Raw genomic sequence first — 19,496 nt, 5'->3', positions numbered from 1 at the left:
CCTTCATCAGAGCGGTTCTGGATTCAATACGGTTTCGGGTTTATCCTCCCGAGCAGCGAGTCCGGTATATTCAGGCTATGATCCCGATCTTTCAGCCTCTGTCCCGGGTTTCAGTCTGGATGACACTCCGTCTCCTGGGCCTGATGGCCTCCTGCATCCTGCTAGTGCAACATGCCAGATGGCATATGCGGGCTCTGCAGTGGGACCTGAAGTTCCAGGGGGCACAGCATCAGGGCAACCTGTCCGATCATGTTCAGTTCTTGGAGGGCACTGCACGACAATTGCAGTGGTGGCTCACGAATCGCGATTGGGTCAATGGCAGATCCCTCTCCCTTCCCCAGCCGGAGCACACAGTGATGACAGATGCATCCCTCCTGTGATGGGGCGACCACTTGGGAGAGGCAGAGATCAGAGGCCTCTGGTCTCCAGCGGAGTCCCGGCTCCATATCGACCTTTTGGAGCTTCGGGCGATCAATCTTGCACTGAAGGCATCCCTTCCCTCTGTCCGGGTGCAGGTGTTCACGGACAACACCACCGCCATGTGGTATTGCAACAAACAGGGCGGGTGGGATCGTGGACCCTATGTCAGGAGGCTCTGCGCCTCTGGACATGGCAGGAACATCAAGGCATTACCTTGGTGGTTCAACACCTGGCAGGTCTCTGAATGCCAGGGCGGACAAACTCCACCACCGGTGCTTCATGGATCATGAATGGCGTCTGCACTCATACGTGGTGCAAGGTCTCTTTCTGCAGTGGGGAGAGCCTTGGTTAGATCTATTCGCAACCGAAGAGAACGCGCAATGTCATCAATTCTGCGTGTTGGAATTTCCCAGGCGGCACTCGCTTGGCAACGCTCTTCTTCGCGAGTGGGGTTGCGGTCTGTTGTACGGCTTTCCGCCTTTACCACTTCTGCCCAGAGTGCTGAAGAAGATCCGGTGCGACCGGGCCCAAGTCATCCTTGTGGCTTTGGATTGGGCACGAAGATACTGGTATCCCGAGCTACTCAGCAAGGCGATCAATCCCCCGATCCATCTGTCTCTTCGGGAGGATCTTCTGTCGCAGCAGCAGGGGACGGTCCTCCACCCGAACCTGTCCAGCCTCCACCTCCATGCATGGAGATTGAGCGGCGATAGTTGACAGCTTTCGATCTTCCTCCCGAAGTCTGTGATGTATTTCTGGCAGCCAGGCGTCCTTCCACTAAGATGGTATACGCCTGCCAGTGGAACAAGTTTGTGGCATGGTGCACAGCGAAGTCTGTGAATCCCCTTTCTGCCCCTCTTTCTGAGGTCCTTCTGTTCCTAGTATCCTTGGCCCAGCAGGGCTCTGCTCTGGGCACTATCAAGGTGATCTTTCGGCCATCTCCGCTTTTCTAAGGCTTCCTGATCAGCCTTCTCTCTTTAAGTCCCCGGTTGTTAACCGTTTCCTGAAAGGCATTACACATGTTTCTTCCCGTGCCTTTCATACTGCCTCAATGGGACTTAAATCTTGTCTTGACCTTTCTGATCTGCGCTCCTTTTAAGCCCCTTCATAACTGTCTTTTATGTCTTCTCACTCTAAAGACGGCTTTCCTGGTGGCTATCACTTCTGCCAGAAGTGAGTGAGCTCCAGGTTCTTTCTTCTAAACCTCCTTTCCTTTCTGTTCATCCGGACAAGGTGGTTTTAAGGACCCGTCCTTCTTTCTTGCCAAAGGTTGTCACGCCCTTCCACATCGGGCAGACTATCACTTTGCCCACCTTCTTTCCACCTCCACATCCTTCAAAAGTGGAAGAGAGGCTCCACCGCCTGGACCCAATACGTGCGCTCTTGTTCTATCTGAAGCGCATACTACAGTTCCGGTTGGATGACAAGCTCTTTGTTGGCTACATGGGCGCCATAAAAGGTCTGGCTGTGGACAAACGAACCATCTCTTGATGGTCGTTCTGTACATTAAAGCATGTTACTCGTTGGCTAAGAAGGAGCCTCCTGTGGGGCTGCGTGCCCATTCTACCAGGGCAACGGCAGCCACTACTGCCTTGGGATGCGGCGTTGCCTTGCAGGACATTAGTTAGGCAGCTACTTGGGCCTCGCTGCTCACGTTTAGTGCCTTGACAGTCAAGTCTGGAGAGACGGCTTCTTTGGCCGTTCTGTTCTCCATGACTTTCTTGTGTAATCTATTCACAAACCCACCACCGGGGTTTGTTTTGCTAGGATATCTGTTGTAAGGTGAGGAATCTATCACTAACGTGTCTCTTTCAGATGCACAAGTTACTACTTGTGTAATGATATATCTGTAAGAGACATTAGTGATAGATTCCTTACCACCCCACCCATCCTCCCCGTTCTGCGAACTGATTTCTAGGGTTAAGGTCATCCCTTTCAGGGCTCTAGTTTCATGGCACCAGTGGTCAGTTTCTTGCATGGCTCTGCGTTCCTGGCGCGGAAAGTCGTGTACAGAACTGACGTCAGCGCGCATGTGTGGCGCCTTAGTAGTCTCCGTAACGTCAGCTCGGCACTTACGATGCCAGCGACGGACGCGGAGCCGCACGACGCCACCTGCCAACGTGCAGGGGTACTGCTGTTGAAAAACTTTCTGGATCCAGTCTGACGCCTGGGGATATTCTAAGGTAAGGAATCTATCAGTAACTAATGTCTCTTACAGATATATCGTTACACGAGTTGTAACTTGTGCGATCAACATTCACTGCAAACTCCTTACAAAAATAATTGTACATTTCATGTAATCTAGCTTACAGAATGCACAGACTCCATTCCAGTTTTTTCTAATAATGTGTAATCCTTTACTCTATTTATTCTTCTATTTCCAATATTTTTCTTCACTGTAGCCAATGAAGCTCTCTTCCCAGAGACTTCTGCAGGGCTTTTCAATGTCCTCACACCCGTGCTTATTATGTGTTGGTTAAAAAACTTAATATGGAGTTTGAACTTGTTTCCTCCTTGTCTGTCATATTCCTATGGTTCATTCGAAAAAATTGTCTTCACTAAATCATGTTTCTGCCCAAGTTGGCATCAGAATCCAAAGTCACTATTTCCTACTTCCAATGCGGTGTACCAAACTTCAATTTCTGACACTGCTGTCTAGCCATGGTCAGCATCAAAAACCTGCTACAAACGCCACGCCTTCAGGCTGGGCGTAAAAAGCACATGCAAAGCCGAAACCCTCGGACTGTGACCAGCAACAGGCATCGGGTCGTTCTTCGCTGTTGAGCCGGCAGTCGACATCACCCACCTCGACCCGGAGTCCCGATTCCACCTCGAAGCTGAAAGCCAAGGACCCGAGGACTTGGAAGCCATGCTCCAAGCCTGTTCCTGAAGCACATGTAGAACCAATGCTGCATAAGTTACAGGAGAAATTGGACACAACAGAAAAAAATCCTATCCAGGGAAATAATGGACAAATCCTCACCAAAGCTTCCTCTACTCCACCACCTAAAAAGGAAGCTTACCTTTGAAGAGGCATTGGGCATGCCAGTTTCTTCTAAGAGGAAGACTATGAACAAGGCTACGAGCCCTCCACCCCTTCCACCTTCCACCATGCCCACCATTACCTCCCCCCACTTCCTCACTCTTGTGCACTCCCATCTCCTACAGTATAGCCACTAGGTCTCCAGAGTCAGATACTGGTGGGTATGGGGGGGGGGGGTTGGGGGTGGCACAGGGAGATGACCGCTGGGACACCTAGGACGCTTCCCCCCTGCTGACATAGATCCTGATCTTTATACTGCTTGCTGTCTTGTCCTGAAGACGCTACCACTTACCAGGAGGTTATATCAAGTCCTGCTGCATTTCATAATGGGGCGCTCCATAAACGAACCTTTAAAAAATGACTTTCTCTTCAACATGCTTTCCACCACGCGTAGGGCTACCCAATGCTTTCCACCATGCATAGGGCTACCCAATGCCTGCCCATGTAAAAAGGCATGCTTAGGCACACTCGCGCGCTGACGTCAGTTCTTCTTTTCTCCGCGCCAGTAAGCGCCGATCCGGGAAGAGCTTACCCCTAGTCACTTTTTGACTAACTTTTTGACCTCTTTGGTTACTCGACTCGACATCTGGTGCCGGTAGGATGCCTGGATTCAAGCATTGTGACGCCTGTCACCGACTGATGCCGGTAACGGATCACCATCGCCGGTGCCTGTACTGCCTGGGGGCCGACCATGACGCGGAGTCGTGCCCCGACTGTCAGGCCTTTACGTCGAAGGCTAGGCGGGAGCGGTCCCGTAAGCTACTCGAGCTTCGACACTCGGCCACCGCGTCTTTCTCGGTCCCGGTCCAGGAGGAGGTCCAAGGACCGTTCGCGGAGCCGCAGCCATCGACGGGATCTTCGGGTAAGTCCCGTCACTCCAAACATTCTAAGAAGTCCAAGCGGCGTCCTCGCTCTTCGGACTCCCCTCGCCGGTCGCGCGACCCGGCCGAGGGTCCGGGTGGTTCCACCCCCGCGGCTCCATCGGAGCCGCGCTCGTCCCCATACCCTCCGGTCCCTGGGACTGACGCGACTCCGGCGGAGGTCAGTGCTTTCCTCTCGGCCATGAAGAATCTGGCTCCGCCGTCGACACCTGCCGGCGCGCCTTCGGGCCCCGCAGGGTTGACTGGGCGACCTCGCGTGCCGGCGGCTCCGGCGCCGTCGAGGGCTCCAGCCCCGACGCCGCAGGTCCCCGAGGGATCCAGGCCTGGATATCTGCCGGCGCCGGTCGACCTCACGACGCCGCTGGCGCTGACACCGGTTCAGCCCCCGACGCTGTCCCCGCACGGCGTCGAGCCTCAGTTTAGCCCTATTCCGGACCCGGCGCCGTCCGACGCCGTTACCAGCGCCGATGGGTGACCGCTTCATCCACCGTCCGGCTCCGATCATTCCTCCTGTCTACCAGGAATCGGATGATGAGGGTGACTGGGAGGGGTCTCAGGACCCTCTGGCCGAACAGGCCCAATTGTCTCAGGACTGGGCAGAGGAATTGGGGGACGCCAGCGGTTTGGATACATCTCCAGACGCTGGATTCATCTCTCCTCCGACTGTGGCCTTGGAGGAAGGTGCAGCCTTTTCTGTGGTGCTGCGCAAGGCGGCCGAAGCCCTGGGGCTCGAGTTGCCTGCTGTGGCTGTGAGGACTAACGTCCTCACCGAGGTCCTTCAACCGACAGCAAGCTCCACTGAGCCTCTGCTGCAGTTTAATGAGGCCCTCATTGACGTTCTCCAGGGCACTTGGTCCAAGCCCTCCACAGTCCCTCTTGTGGACAGGAACGTTGCCCGGCGCCACCGCCCTGCTCCGGGCGACCCCACATTCCTCTCCCACCACCCGACCCCCAAGAGCCTGGTTATCCAGGCCTCAACCTCCCAATCCTCCTTCCCGTCCGCTCCTCCGGATAGGGAATCCAAGAGGTTGGAGCAGTTTGGCAAGAAACTGTTCTCGTCCCTGAGTTTGGGACTGCGGTCTTTAAATACCGCTTGCCTTTTGGACCGTTACTCCCACTCGCTGTGGGATGCGGTGGAGGACGTGCTGCCCTTGTGCCCGGAGGAGGCCCGGGAGCGACTCACCCAGGCACTTGCTAACGGGCGAGATGCAGCGCGGCACGCCATTAGATGTGGACTAGACACCACGGACTCGCTGGGTCGGGCAATTTCCACCACGGTGGCGCTTCGGCGTCACGCCTGGCTGAGGTCCACGTCGTTTTCAGGGGATGTCCAAAGCTCCCTCATGGACATGCCCTTCGATGGCACTCCTATCACCTGCTCCACTGGCGCTCCATCACATCAGACAGGTGGGTGCTGCAAATCGTCCGAAGGGGCTACTCCCTCCACTTCGAGACGACCCCTCCAGCCATGCCACCGCAGAACCACCGTATGTCGGGGGATCATTTGCATCTTCTCCGGGAGGAGGTTTAGGCCCTCTTGGCCAAAGAGGCCGTCGAGCGCTTTCCTGGTCCAGAAGTAAGTCGTGGTTGCTATTCCCACTACTTTCTGGTTCCCAATAAGGGCAAAGGGGGCCTACGCCCAATCTTGGATCTCAGAAGCGTGAACGCCTTCCTCCGGAAGGAACGGTTCAAGATGCTCACTTTGGCTCAGGTTCTTGCTGCCCTAGACCCTGGAGACTGGATGGTAGCGTTGGACTTGCAGGACGCTTATTTCCACATCCCCATCCTGCCGGCCCACCGGCTTTACCTGCGGTTCACGGTGGGTCAGGAGCACTTTCAGTTTACCGTGCTCCCCTTCGGCCTCACCAGTGCCCCTCGGGTGTTCACGAAAGTGATGGCGGTGGTCGCAGCTCATCTGCGCAGATCAGGGGTCCCAGTCTTCCCCTACTCGACGACTGGCTGTTGAAGGCGGGCTCGCCCCAGCAAGTCGTCTCCCACCTCCAGACTACGGCAGACCTCCTGCATTCGCTGGGGTTCTCCATCAATGTGCCGAAGTCGCACCTGAGTCCCTCCCAAAAGCTCCTTTTCATAGGGGCAGTCCTCGATTCGGCGCAGTTCCGGGTCTATCCGCCGGAACAGCGGGTCCTGGACATTCGAGCCCTGATTCCCATCTTCCGGCCTCTGTCCTGGATTTCGGTCAGGTTGGTGCTGCGGCTTCTGGGGCTGATGGCCTCCTGCATCCTGTTAGTACCTCTCGCCAGATGGCGGATGCGGGCTCTGCAGTGGGACCTGAAGTTTCAGTGGGCCCAGCATCGAGGCAACCTGTCCGACCACGTCTTGATCTCGGAGGGCACTGCGAAACAGCTGCAGTGGTGGCTCACGAATCGCGATTGGGTCAGCGGCAGATCCCTCTCCCTTCCCCAACCGGAGCACGTGGTAGTGACGGATGTGTCCCTCCTGGGATGGAGGGGGCCATATGGGAGAGGCGGAGATCAGAGGACCCTTGTCTCCGGTGGAGACTCGGCTCCATATCAATCTTTTGGAGCTGAGGGCGATCCGACTTGCACTGAAAGCCTTCCTTCCCTCTGTCCGGGGAAGTGTCGTGCAGGTGTTCACGGACAACACCACCGCCATGTGGTATTGCAACAAACAGTGCGGGGTGGGGTCGTGGACCCTTTGTCAGGAGGCCCTATGCCTCTGGACATGGCTGGAACACCAGGGCATCACCCTAGTGGTTCAACATCTGGCGGGCTCTCTGAAGGCCAGAGCGGACGAACTCAGCCACCGGTGCATGATGGATCACGAATGGCGTCTGAACTCGGACGTGGCGCAAGGTCTCTTTCTGCAGTGGGGAGAGCCTTGGTTAGATCTATTCGCCACCGAAGAGAACGCGCAATGTCAGCAGTTCTGCACGTTGGTGTTTCCAAGGCGGCACTCGCTCGGAGACGCTTTTCGTCGCGAGTGGAGTTGCGGTCTGTTGTACGCCTTTCCGCCTTTACCACTTCTGCCCAGAGTACTGAAGAAGATCAGGCCCGACCGGGCCCAAGTCCTCTTGGTGGCTCCGGATTGGGCACGAAGGTACTGGTATCCCGAGCTACTCGGTATGTCAATCGATCCCCCGATTCGACTGCCTCTTCAGGAGGATCTTCTGTCGCAGCAGCAGGGGACGGTCCTCCACCCGATCCTGTCCAGCCTCCACCTACATGCTTGGATATTGAGCGGCGGTAGTTGATGCCATTTGACTTGCCTCCTGAAGTCTGTGATGTCATTCTGGCAGCCAGGCGTCCCTCCAGAAAGACGGTATACGCCTGCCGGTTGAACAAATTTGTGGCATGGTGAGAAGCAAAGGCTGTGGATCCCCTTTCTGCCCCTCTTTCTGAGGTTCTCCTCTTTCTTCTTTCTTTGACCCAGCAGGGCTCTGCTCTGGGCACCTTGAAAGGTTATCTTGCTGCTATCTCTGCCTTCCTTCGGCTTCCTGATCAGCCTTCTCTTTTCAAGTCCCCTGTTGTTTCACGCTTTCTCAAGGGCATTACTCATATGTACCCCCCTGTTCCTTTCGTAATGCCTCAGTGGGACTTGAACCTTGTTCTCACTTTTCTGATGTGCGCTCCCTTTGAGCCCCTTCATAACTGTCCCATCCGTCTTTTGACTTTGAAAACTGCTTTCTTGGTAGCAATCACCTCCGCTAGGCGGGTGGGTGAGCTCCAGGCTTTGTCATCCAAGCCTCCCTTCCTTTCAGTTCATCCGGACAAAGTTGTCCTCCGGACACGTCCTTCTTTCCTGCCAAAAGTCGTAACTCCCTTTCACATCGGGCAATCTGTCACGCTGCCCACCTTCTTTCCGCCTCCGCATCCTTCAAAAGATGAAGAGAGGCTCCACCGTCTGGACCCAAAACGTGCGCTATCCTTTTATTTGGACCGCACAAGACAGTTCCGGGTGGACGACCAACTTTTTGTTGGGTACGTTGGGGCTAAGAAGGGTAAAGCTGTACAAAAGCGGACCATCTCTCGGTGGGTCATGTTGTGTATTAAGACCTGCTATTCTTTGGCGAAAAAGATTCCTCCTGTTGGGCTACGGGCCCATTCTACTCGGGCCACGGTGGCCACGACTGCACTGGGACGGGGAGTCCCCTTGCAAGACATCTGTCAGGCGGCGACGTGGGCTTCGCTGCACACGTTTGCGAGACATTACTGCCTGGACAGCCAAGTCCGGAGTGATGGCCACTTTGGCTGTTCTGTTCTCCAGGACTTTCTGGTGTGATCTTGGTTCGCAGACCCACCACCGGGGTTGGTATTGCTGGGGTATCTATTCTAAGGTGAGGAATCTAACTAACGTGTTTCTTTCAGATGAACAAGTTACTTAGCTTCGATAACGATGTATCTGTAGGAAACATTAGTTAGTTAGATTCCTCACCGACCCACCCAGCTTCCCCGTTCTGCGAGCCGACATCTAGGGTTAAGGTTCTCCCTTTCAGGGCCCTAGATTTTTTGGCACCAGTGTCGGTCTCTTGCATGGCTCAGCGTCCCTGGCGCGGAAAGCTATGTACAAGAAATGGCGTCAGCGGGCGAGGGTGGCGTCTAAGTACTCCGACGTCATTCCGGTGCACGACGCCAACGACGGACGCGGAGCCGCAGACGACGCCTAGCGACGCGCAAGGGGTATTGCTACAAAAATCTTTCCGGATCCAGCCTGACGCCTGGGGATATTCTAAGGTGAGGAATCTAACTAACTAATGTTTCCTACAGATACATCGTTACCGAAGGTAAGTAACTTGTTCATTTTATCTTTGGGTTTCTCTCACTCTTTTCCCTGGGAAGGCTTTGTAACCCCTTTCTTTTGGTCACCCCCAGTGGTTGTCTTGGTTGCCCTTGTTTGGACCCAGTGGTCTGACTTTTTTACAGTTCTTGCGGAGAAATTGGACCTAGGTCTACCAGATGCTGATGCTAGTTTTCATTGATGCAGCTACTTAAAATGTGTTCCTTCATAAACAAATTATAAAGTCATTCATAATTCTTCCCTTCACTTCTAGTTAACCAGCCCCCAAGTGTCTTTACTGGGTAGTCTACAAATTACACTCAGGACTGTCTTTGGGATTTCCGAGCCCCCTGAAATTAATTCTGTAGTCCTCCGTAGTGAGTACAAATCACTCAATAAGGGTGCCCTTCATGAGTTTATAGAACTCTGCTTCTGCCCCAGTGAGGGTCAGAAGTCTGTCTCTGCACATAGCAGAGAACAACAGTTTCCAAAGGAGTGCCCCCCAGTGATACTTCCTACCTTTCTGGCTTCACATCCCGCTATAAGGTTGTGAACCATTTGGTGATATCATCACCATCCTCACATTTAGTGACAATCCCTTTGGGGATTTTAGGATCATAAGATCCCTTTCTCTCTTGGTGTTTAGTATTGCTGCCCCCATTGATGGGACCTAGGCCCATATCTGCTGTCTCTTTTTCTACTGCTATGAGCCTAGTCTCTAGTTCTAGTCTCTTTTTTTTTTTTTGGTTTAAATCTTTTTTATTGAATTTATGCATTCATTATGTGAATTTATATACATATACAATGCTTTTGTCTATAACAGTTGCATTTGATACAATGTGTACACGTTAGCAGATTGTTAATACTATTCAGGATATAGTACTGACAACGCAGTGCTTACCAATTATATCTGGTGTATCTTAACCGATTTTCGAATTTAGGAGCAACTACATTATTTGTCTTTTGGTCATCGTTTCGCCCTGTGTAAGGCTTACGGTTAGGCACAGTTGAGTGCAAGTACAGTAGATGAGAAGTTTTGCAAGAGTTCATTCAGTTCAAACACATTTAACATAAGAGAAAAGATGATACAATAAAAAGAAAAACAGCAACATTGACCTCACCCCTAATAACTTTTCCCCACTGCCCCGCATATGCTTGCGTAGTGTTGCGTTGCTAACGTATTTCTCTGTGTCCCCTGTCTGTGTCGTTCGCGCCTGCGTAGCCTCATGTTTGACACGCATTTGCCCATGGAATACCGCGGTCTACACTCAAGTGACATGTCTGGTTTGTGCCACCTGGCAACTCGCCACTCAGTCAGAAGGTCTCTCCGGCCCTTCCCTTTCATTTTGCTGCAGCTCGTTTAAGAGAGCGTCCCAGTGTGTTATGGGGTCCTGACGAAGACCTATTTCTCGCGCCTGATGGCGATGCTTTCTGCCTTGGCCCATGCTAGCAGTGAATGACGCCATGCCTGCGCATGTGGTCGGTCTTTTGCTTTCCAACTTTTAGTTAGCAATCCTTTGGCTACCACCATCCCTAGATCTAGGAACCTAGATGTTACCTCAGTTGCTGACGTCTTCCTGAATTTGTGTAGTAAGTATACTGGCCATTCAAAAGGCAATTCGCGGCCTGTGCAGGTATGTAACATTCTGGCTACCTTTCTCCAATATACACCTATCCGGAGACAGCTCCATAACATTTGTATTAGCTAAGCTCCTAGCTCAACGCACCTCGGGCACGCTTCTTCTGCTCGATTGAAATGCCGATTGATCTTAGCAGGCGTGATGTAGGCCATGTGGATTATATATAGCTGAATTTGCCTAAACCGCATGTTTCTGGATATGCGTGTTGGACTCTCCAGTATCTGAGTTCCTTCCTTATCTACGATTTGGCGCCACAGGTCCAGCTCCTACTTGTGGCTGAGGAAATCCAGACTCACCGCCGCATGGGTCCTAAGCGAGGCGGCGAACCAGCGTATGAGGTGTCTGCATCTCCCCATGACATGTAAATACTGTATGGTAACGTGTGGCTGCAACTCCGGTGTCCTGTTCCTCCATCTGGCCTTCAGTGTGGCTAGCAGCGAGCGGTGTGTAAGGAATTGCCCCGGTGGAAGCCCCTCCTCTTCTACCAAGGACGTGTATGGTGTGAGTGCTCTGTCTCGGTGTAGATCCCCGAGAGTCTGGACACCTCTCTCCCTCCAATCCTCAATTGACTGTGCCGTAAGCGCCGCATGGCCGCTGGGAGATCCCTCCAAAGGTATTGCTGGCGCATAGGGAAAAACACCATTTGTTATGGATAAGCTCCTGCGGACACATTTGTATGTCATCTCTAGTTCTAGTCTCTTGGTCAACCTGCTAAAAGGTTGTCCTCTTCAGTGAAGTTGTCTTCACTGCCTTGTACAGAGTCTAGCCTACCTCTGTAGTGTCTAGACCCTCTACTCCCTGGCTTGGAGATGGGGAGCTCAATGTTCCCTTCTTCCCTTAGTAGTTGAGGTGGAGAATTAAATAGCTTATCCCCCTCACTACCGTCCCCATCTCCCTGTAAGTCTTCCTTATCAGGAGAGGGGTGGTCCTTTTCATACTTTGGCAGAAACATCAGGAGTTCTATTCTAGTAGGGTTGAAACCTGCTCTTATTTGTTTAGCTTAACAGAGAATCTTTATCTCCCTAACTCTGAGTTTGAGCTCCTCCGCCATATTCCCTGTGTTGCTAATTATTTTTCTAAAGCGGGATTCTTTTTAGAAGACCTACACAAAAAAAGTGCTAATTACTTATCCCTAATGTCAGTGCCTTTTACTTTTTCAAAAAATGCTACAGTGACCTAATTCAAGGCCCTATTAAGTCTTTTAGTAATTTTGGAACGACATTTTCAATTAAAAAAAAAAAAAATAGTTGAACTAAAGTAAATTTTTGGATTCTTGTTGTGTGATCAGAGGTTGACTAGGTTAGTCCAATAAATTCAAGACTTTACATCCCACTGGTGATTCACCAATGTAGGAAGCTGGCACTGTGTATGTTATACAAAAGTAAGGTATAGTGTTAACAGGAGTCCAGTGGATCCCCAGAGGTATAGCAGAGGCTAAATTAGGTAAGCACCAGCAGTTCTCTTTGTGGTAGTGTGGGCGAACAGTTAGGCTTATCTAGAGGGTGTGTTACGTATTTATTGTATTCACTCACTCAAAACTGATGGCACACACTAAGACTGAATCCATTCCAGTTAGGTTGGTATAAGAAAGGTATAATTAAGTTTTATTTTCGAGAACCAAGCAGATCTTGGTACAGTATGTAAAACATACTTTCAATCATAGAATATTTTAAAAAGTGCATTTGGGAATTGATTTGCAGGTTTGTATTGTTCAAAAAGCAGTTTAAAACACACAGTAATTACTTTTTTGAATACTTTTCGATCACTTTCAGATTACTTTAGCTACTCTGGGTGGTATGCCTAGATACCATACCGGGAATCTCACAATACAAGGTAAGTAAGACCTTTTACTGTTTGCAGTTTAGTTACTTTTTCTCCATAAAAAACAGCAGTTGAATACTTAAAACATTTTGGGAGCAAAACTCATAACATTGGTTCCTCGGTTTCACAGTACTCACGAGTGGGAGTTTTGGGGGTTATGACCAGGTTGCTCCAAGATCTAGGTAGGCACTCCAGGTGCACCACCAGCCGCACTAGAGCGGCCGTGTGCAGAGTACAGGGGCCGAATGTTAGCTAATTGGGCTAAAGGGGCCTTCAGTCAGATACTACTCATGAGCAGGCCACTCTGGTATGGGAACAAAGCTCCTGGGGTTAAGGTCAGCCCTGCAGTGGCCAACAATCAGCACAGGAGCTGCACCTTCAGCGGCATAGGGTAGGCCGGGTGCAGGGGGCCAAGAAGATGCCGTGAACCATGTGGATTCCAATGGAGACCTTTGGTTCTGTAAGGATGCTGCAGGCTCGGGTAGGGACACTTCCTTAAGGCAACAACGGGCTGGAGAGGTAAGTCGGTTTCTTGGGGGATGCCTGGAAACAGTCAGTTGGTCCACCTAAGCCCGTAGGGCGACGGATTCAGGAGTGTCTTTTGGCATCAGATTCTACTTACCAGCTCTGGTCAGGGGGATCCTTCAGGTGGAAGCTGTAGGCATCAGATTGAAGCTTGAGGGAGGTCGGGGGGGTCACCACATCCCAGGTCAGGATCGCTGGGGAGTCTTCCTCGTGGTGTTGGCTCACTCGAACTCGGGCCGTGGGTGTCGGGCGCAGAGTGGTGTAAAATCGTGGAGCCACCTGGATCCGGATTCCGTGGTTGAGTCTTTGCTTGAGCAAATTAGGTGCTCACGGAAGACAGAGTCTGTTACATGAGTGGAGGGCAGGTCCTCCGGACTCTGAGGAGCTGCTGGCAGCTGGACACACTGGGATTCTCGCTGTAAGCAGGTTGAAGTAGAGACAGGCCGATAGGGCTGAAGCAAAGCAGTAGGTGTCCTCTTCTTCCTGGGTCTGCACAGCTCTTCGGTCCTTCTTTCTTCCTCGAATCTGAGAAGGCAAGGTTCAGGGTTGTCCCTAAAGATTCAATTTAAGGGCCTTAAAAGGTGTGTTCATGTTGGGACCAATGGGCCCCTTCCTTGGGTTGGGTACACTCCCTATGATGCCACCCTCCAGTAGGAAGGGGGCATGAGCCTCTCCCTAATTAGCTGGGGCCCATCATCTTTAAGATGGAGGGGACTGAGATGTGTGCTTCACCTCTCGTCCCCCACCTGAGGAGTGGGGTTGACAAAGGTGGGCACATCTCTCCTCCTATCTTGGTTTTTCCAAAGTGGTGGGCAGAACTGATGGGAGCCAGTTGCTGGGTGCAGCAAAAGTCAGGGACATCTTACAAAGGCGGCAGGCCTTTGAAGGTTTCCCTTAGTGGACCCAGCCCATCCTGAAGGAGAAGGTATGACACCTCTGCCCAGGATGGGCTTTGTTTCGGTACCCAGAGAGCACAGGCTTTCTACCCAGGGGTCCAGAAACCTGTCTAGTGGTGGCACATGGCCGTCAGCCATTCAGGAACCACACCAGGGCTGGTCAATTTTCAGGGGGCATCTCTAAGACCCACCCTCCCCCTCCTTTCTTGTAGCATCAGCAAAACCTTACAAGTTCTTCCACATCGCTGAAAGCCCCATAACCCACTTTTAGATACTGCTAGATTCGACATCCACTTGTGTCCTTATCGACATGAATAACATTCCCCCTTATGCGCAATAACATGGAAAGTCCATGGACTCTCGCATTATATCAAAAGGAAAAAAGTACTCTCTTACCTACAATCAAAAAAAAAAAAGGTAGATGTGGCACTATTCCAAGAGACACATCTTGATGCACTGGAATCCGACAAGTTGCATAGAGATTGGGTGGAAAAGGTGTTCCACAGTAGTGTGCAAGGGAGGGGCGGGGGGGTAATCCCCAGACATGCGTCCTATCCGTGTTTGTGGTGTAGTGATCCTTATCCGTAAATCACTTCCAGCTGCGGTATTAAAGACATGGGCTTATCCTGATGGTCGGTATGTATTTGTCAAGCTGCGACTAGGTGAAGCTCATGTTTGTGTGGGATCAGTTTATGCCCTGACAAGTACGAAAACATAATTTCTTCTTCGACTGAGCCGCTTATTAGCGGAAATAGGTGCTTTGCAATATCTTGTAGGTGGGGATTAGAATCTGGTAAGAGATCGAGTTCTGGACCGAACGGGTCCCATTGACAAATGTAACGCTGCAGATAGACCCCTGATGGGTGACATACTGGTGGACAATGGGCTGATAGATCATTGCGTCTTTCCCACCCGGCTTATACTGAATATACATTCACATCCCCTACTCATGGAACACTCGCTCATTTGGACTACTTCCTAAAGTGCGGTTCAATTAGTCCAGCAGTCCCACATTCTAGAAGCAGCAATCTCTGATCACTCCCCGGTTCTTTTATCTCCGCAAATAGGACTGTCCAAGCCGGGACTTAAACCTTGGCCCATAAATATTCAATGCCCCAGAACTCCTAATAGTAAGTCCCAGCTACGAAAACACCTTCAGAGCTACCTCTCCACCTATCAAGGGTCAGTATACTCCGGTAGGACTCTTTTAATTTTTTAATTTGTTTATTGGTTCCGCTCGACATCGAACACAGCACACATTACAGTACTTCACAGTCATATATAATATAAAATTGCATGTCAGTTTATACATTAAAAAATGTTTTTGTGTCCGTTTTTTGGGAGATCACTTAAATGTCATTGCAACTCGGGTTTCCCGATCTGACTCTAGGTTCCTTGAATGCACTTTCATACAATTAATGTCAATATACATTTCCTGGTCACACTACTCCAACATTCCCCCTGGTCTCCTCCTACCAGGAGGTAGATAGAAATGTCTCATATTCTACTGTCATGCTAGTACCCTGACCTCACCCATCCACCTGTGCAAGTTGGAGATATTGCATCAGAGGTTCCCAGTAATCTCTAGGTCTGAATGCCCACTGTAGTTCTTCCACGTAGACTTCCAAGGTGTCTCCACAGTATGACATGTCCTTAAGCCAGTCTTTGAATCTGGGGGGGATGTTTGCTACCCCATCTTATAGCAACACGGCGCTTAGCTAGCAAAAGCGCTACAGACCGAAATGTTCTTCTTTTTGCGGCTGTAAGTTTATATATACCCAATAGGCACACAAGTGGGGCATTTGGTATAATTTCAGATAACATAGTTGTGAGTGGTCCCGTAACTTCTTCCCAATATTTATGTATCTGTGGGCAGGTCCACGCCGTATGTAAGAAGTCTGCATGTAAAGCCTCATATCTATAACACTTATCATTGTGCCGAAGGCCGTATGTGTGTAACTGAGCCGGGGTATAATAAAATTGGTGTAAGAATTTAAAGTGTATTATGCGGAAATTGCAGTTTGGCGTCATCAGTTGTAGCTGTGTGCAACTATATGCCCAATCTTGTTCGCTTATAGTGTTACCCAGTAGCATTTCCCATTTATTAAGCGATCTGTTCACAGTTCCGCCGTGCTCTGATTGTGCCGCGTTGTATAAGCATATGACTAATTTCCGGCGGCTAGGTATACTCAGGTAGGACTCTCTGGGCTGCAGCCAAGGGAACCATCAGGGGCCAACTTATGCGAGATATAGCTCAAGCCAATAGGCAAAATGCTGCTCGGCAGAAAGAGCTGGAGCAGGACATTGCGTCCTATATCCACTTATATACTGCAAAGTCAACCATATCGCATCGCAAGTCTTTCGAACAGGCCCGCATGGCATTAAATAGTCTATTTACGTCCAAGGCAGAATATGCTCTACAAAAAATGAAAGCGAGACACTATGAGCAGGGAGCAAAAGCAGGGAGACTTTTGGCAGCGCAGCTACGCCGAAGAGAGGCTCCTATGGCCATACCAGCCATAAGGTCGGCTGGGAGAAGCATGTTGACCGGACCTCAGGACATTAATAATGAATTGGCTCTTTACCACAAATCCCTTTATACTTCGGAGACACAGGCGGACCGGGAAGGGATGGTCTCCTTTCTTTCAGATGAGGGTAGAGAATTCCTTGAAGGGGAGATCAGTAAAGAAGAGATTTCGCAAGTGATAGCCAAACTTCCATACCACAAAGCCCTGGGAAAAGACAGCGTGCCAGCTGAATTTTACCATTGGAAGGGTGAGGAAATAGTTGATACTCTGCATGCCGCTTTTCAAGATGCCTCTTTAGGATGCCTCTCTAATAAAGCAGTGATAGCCCTCTTATCCAAACCCGGGAAGGATCCATTACTTTGCGTCAGATACTGCCCCATTTTGCTCCTAAATTATTATATCCATATACTGGCTAGTATCCTAGCCTCCGTCTTCGCAAAGTTTTGCCTTCCCTAATCCATCATACACAAGTGGGGTTTATACCAGGACGCTCATCCAGGAGCCATTTGCGCACTCTGGCTCACACACTATTGTCCACCAGATCCCTTCAGAATGACGCACTTGCATTGTCACTCGACGCGGAGAAGGCGTTTGATCGCGTCGAGTGGGAATATCTTTTTAAAGTGTTAAAACGCTTCGGATTGGGGGACCAGTTTATATCCAAGGTGCGACTGCTATACGAAAATCCCACTGCACAAGTTAACTATGGAGGCTTTGTTTCAGATCCATTCCCGATCTGCAGAGGAACACGTCAGGGATGTCCCCTTTCCCCTGGTCTATTTCTCTTGGCTATAGAACCCCTAGCAGCCACAATTCGTCAATCGACCAACGTCATGAGCATTCATCTTCCGTTGGGAGAATCTAAACATTATGCTTCATAGATTCTCAGATTAAATCTTTTATATGGGAATCAGCAAGAGCACGTTTGGCTGTGACAAAACTGAAAGCACACCACTCTAATGGAGGACTGAGCCTCCCATTAATAGAACATTTCACTCTTGCGCTACAGCTATCTCAAGTGGTGCATATGTTGGCAGAAACCTCTGACACGCCACAATGGGTACATATATAAAGACACCTGCTGTCTACAGAAAAGAGTCTCTCAGCCTTATTTAGGACAGGAACAAGTCGCCTTGACCCTACTAATCCGTTACTGTCTTCCATGTGCAAAACTTGGCAAACGGCGCACCGGCTGTTGGGTTTCAACCCATGTATCAATGAGAGAGCCCCCTCTTGGGGTAACACGGCTATACACATTAAGAAGAAAACACTATCTGGGCCCCAGTGGAAAAAAGCAAGCATCCTCACCTTAGATCAGCTTCTCCACGATGGTGACCTCAAATCTTGGGCGCAATTAAGAGAACAGTTTGATCTCCCGATGCAGCAAGCTGGAAGCTACGTACAACTTAGTAAGTGCTTGAATAACTGTTTAGGACTATGTCCCTCGTCACTGTAGGCTTCACCAGTTGTGTTGTATCTTCTCACTTGGGGGAAACATGAGGGAGTTAACATCTGGTTTATACAAAGTACTCACATCACACCTATTTTCACAGCCTTTATCACGAGATCTCCGTATTAGATGACAAACATGACTGTTGTTTTCTTATGGGGATGAGGATTTGGGTGGGTATATTGGAAAATCTGGATAGGGGCACCCTGGAGGCTAGACTGAAATTCTGGCTTTTTAACATTCTTCACGACTGTCACTGGTAAAATTACACAAGGCAGGGTTCCTTCCACATACTAGCTGCTGGAGATGCACTACGACTGACTCTGACATGACCCATATTATGTGCGAATGCCTCATGGTTCAACCCTGTTGGACTTATGTGGGCCAGGTTTTACATAATACAATACCTCTGCATCTCCCACTCACATCTACTACCAGTTTCCTACATGACCAGCGAGATTCCCCAGAACGTCCAAAACCACAATGCCGTCTTTTGCACACAGCGCTAGCTACAGCCAAAATATGTACACTACAGCAATGAAATTCACCGACTCCACAGTCACAAAAGGTCTGGTTGGTAGCCATGATACACACAGCCTCTCATGAGCGAGTCATTTACAATATTCAAGATCAGATGGATTTATTTCTGCAAGTTTGGGCTCCTTTTCTGCGTGTAGGGAGTGGCCCTATAGAGAACTCTACTGATTACCTCACAGTGATCATCCCCAACGCACTCAAGATAATCACATCACCTAATACCCCTTATAACTTAAAAACAAAAATGAGAACAGGGATCCCACGCTTATAAGACCACCCCTTATTACCACCAGTTCTCATCCGTGTTCACACAGCTCTATATACACCTGGGATTCCCGCCTCTTCCTATGTCTCTCCCTCTTATGACCATACCAGATTCGGTCTACACCGCTCATTTGTATTTTATTTTATTTATTGTATATTCCACATTCTAAGCCACTTTACACCTTTAGTTGCGTAGTACAATGCTTTTTTTCCATTCTTAGATCATTTTTATTCTCACCCTCTTTCCTCTTGTTCATGTATACACTTTTCACTCCCTCTTCTCCCTACTTATTTATTTATTTATTTATTTTCTTCCTTCCCTGGCACCACGGTATAGCTCTGCAGAAAGTGTGACAATGCAGCAAAATAGTCTCAGTAGATTCAAGCCATACATTGATGTCGCAAAAGAATTCTGTAGTAGGAAAGATGTAATAATCTCCCTTCGGAGTCCTGATGTCCCTCCTTCATCAAATATTATAAGAATACCTGTGATCAGGGAGACGTTTCACCATGACTATAAGTCGCCATGCCTGAATACTAGGCAATACTTGATCTATGCCAAAATACAGATAAATGATCAAGTTTACAGTATGTAATGTCTCACGCTTCTGGCCAACATTAGTTAAATTAACCCACACACGTCTAACAATGCTTAGGATATGCCTCCCTCCTCTCACTTTCTCCCCTTAAAACATACCAGTTCTCTCTCAAACATCTACGAGGCAGAACACTGTGC

General features: G+C 50.0%; 1 protein-coding gene across 5 annotated transcripts in view; it reads left to right on the top strand.

Moving 5' to 3' along the window:
- The window catches only part of GBF1 (golgi brefeldin A resistant guanine nucleotide exchange factor 1), a 2,300,480-nt gene that overhangs the window by 955,633 nt on the left and 1,325,351 nt on the right, over positions 1-19,496 (top strand). The gene's annotated exons all lie outside the window — the stretch shown is intronic.

Source organism: Triturus cristatus, chromosome 1_2 (assembly GCF_964204655.1).
Source record: "Triturus cristatus chromosome 1_2, aTriCri1.1, whole genome shotgun sequence".
Lineage (NCBI taxonomy): Eukaryota > Metazoa > Chordata > Amphibia > Caudata > Salamandridae > Triturus > Triturus cristatus.
This window is presented reverse-complemented; position numbering and strand designations above follow the sequence as displayed.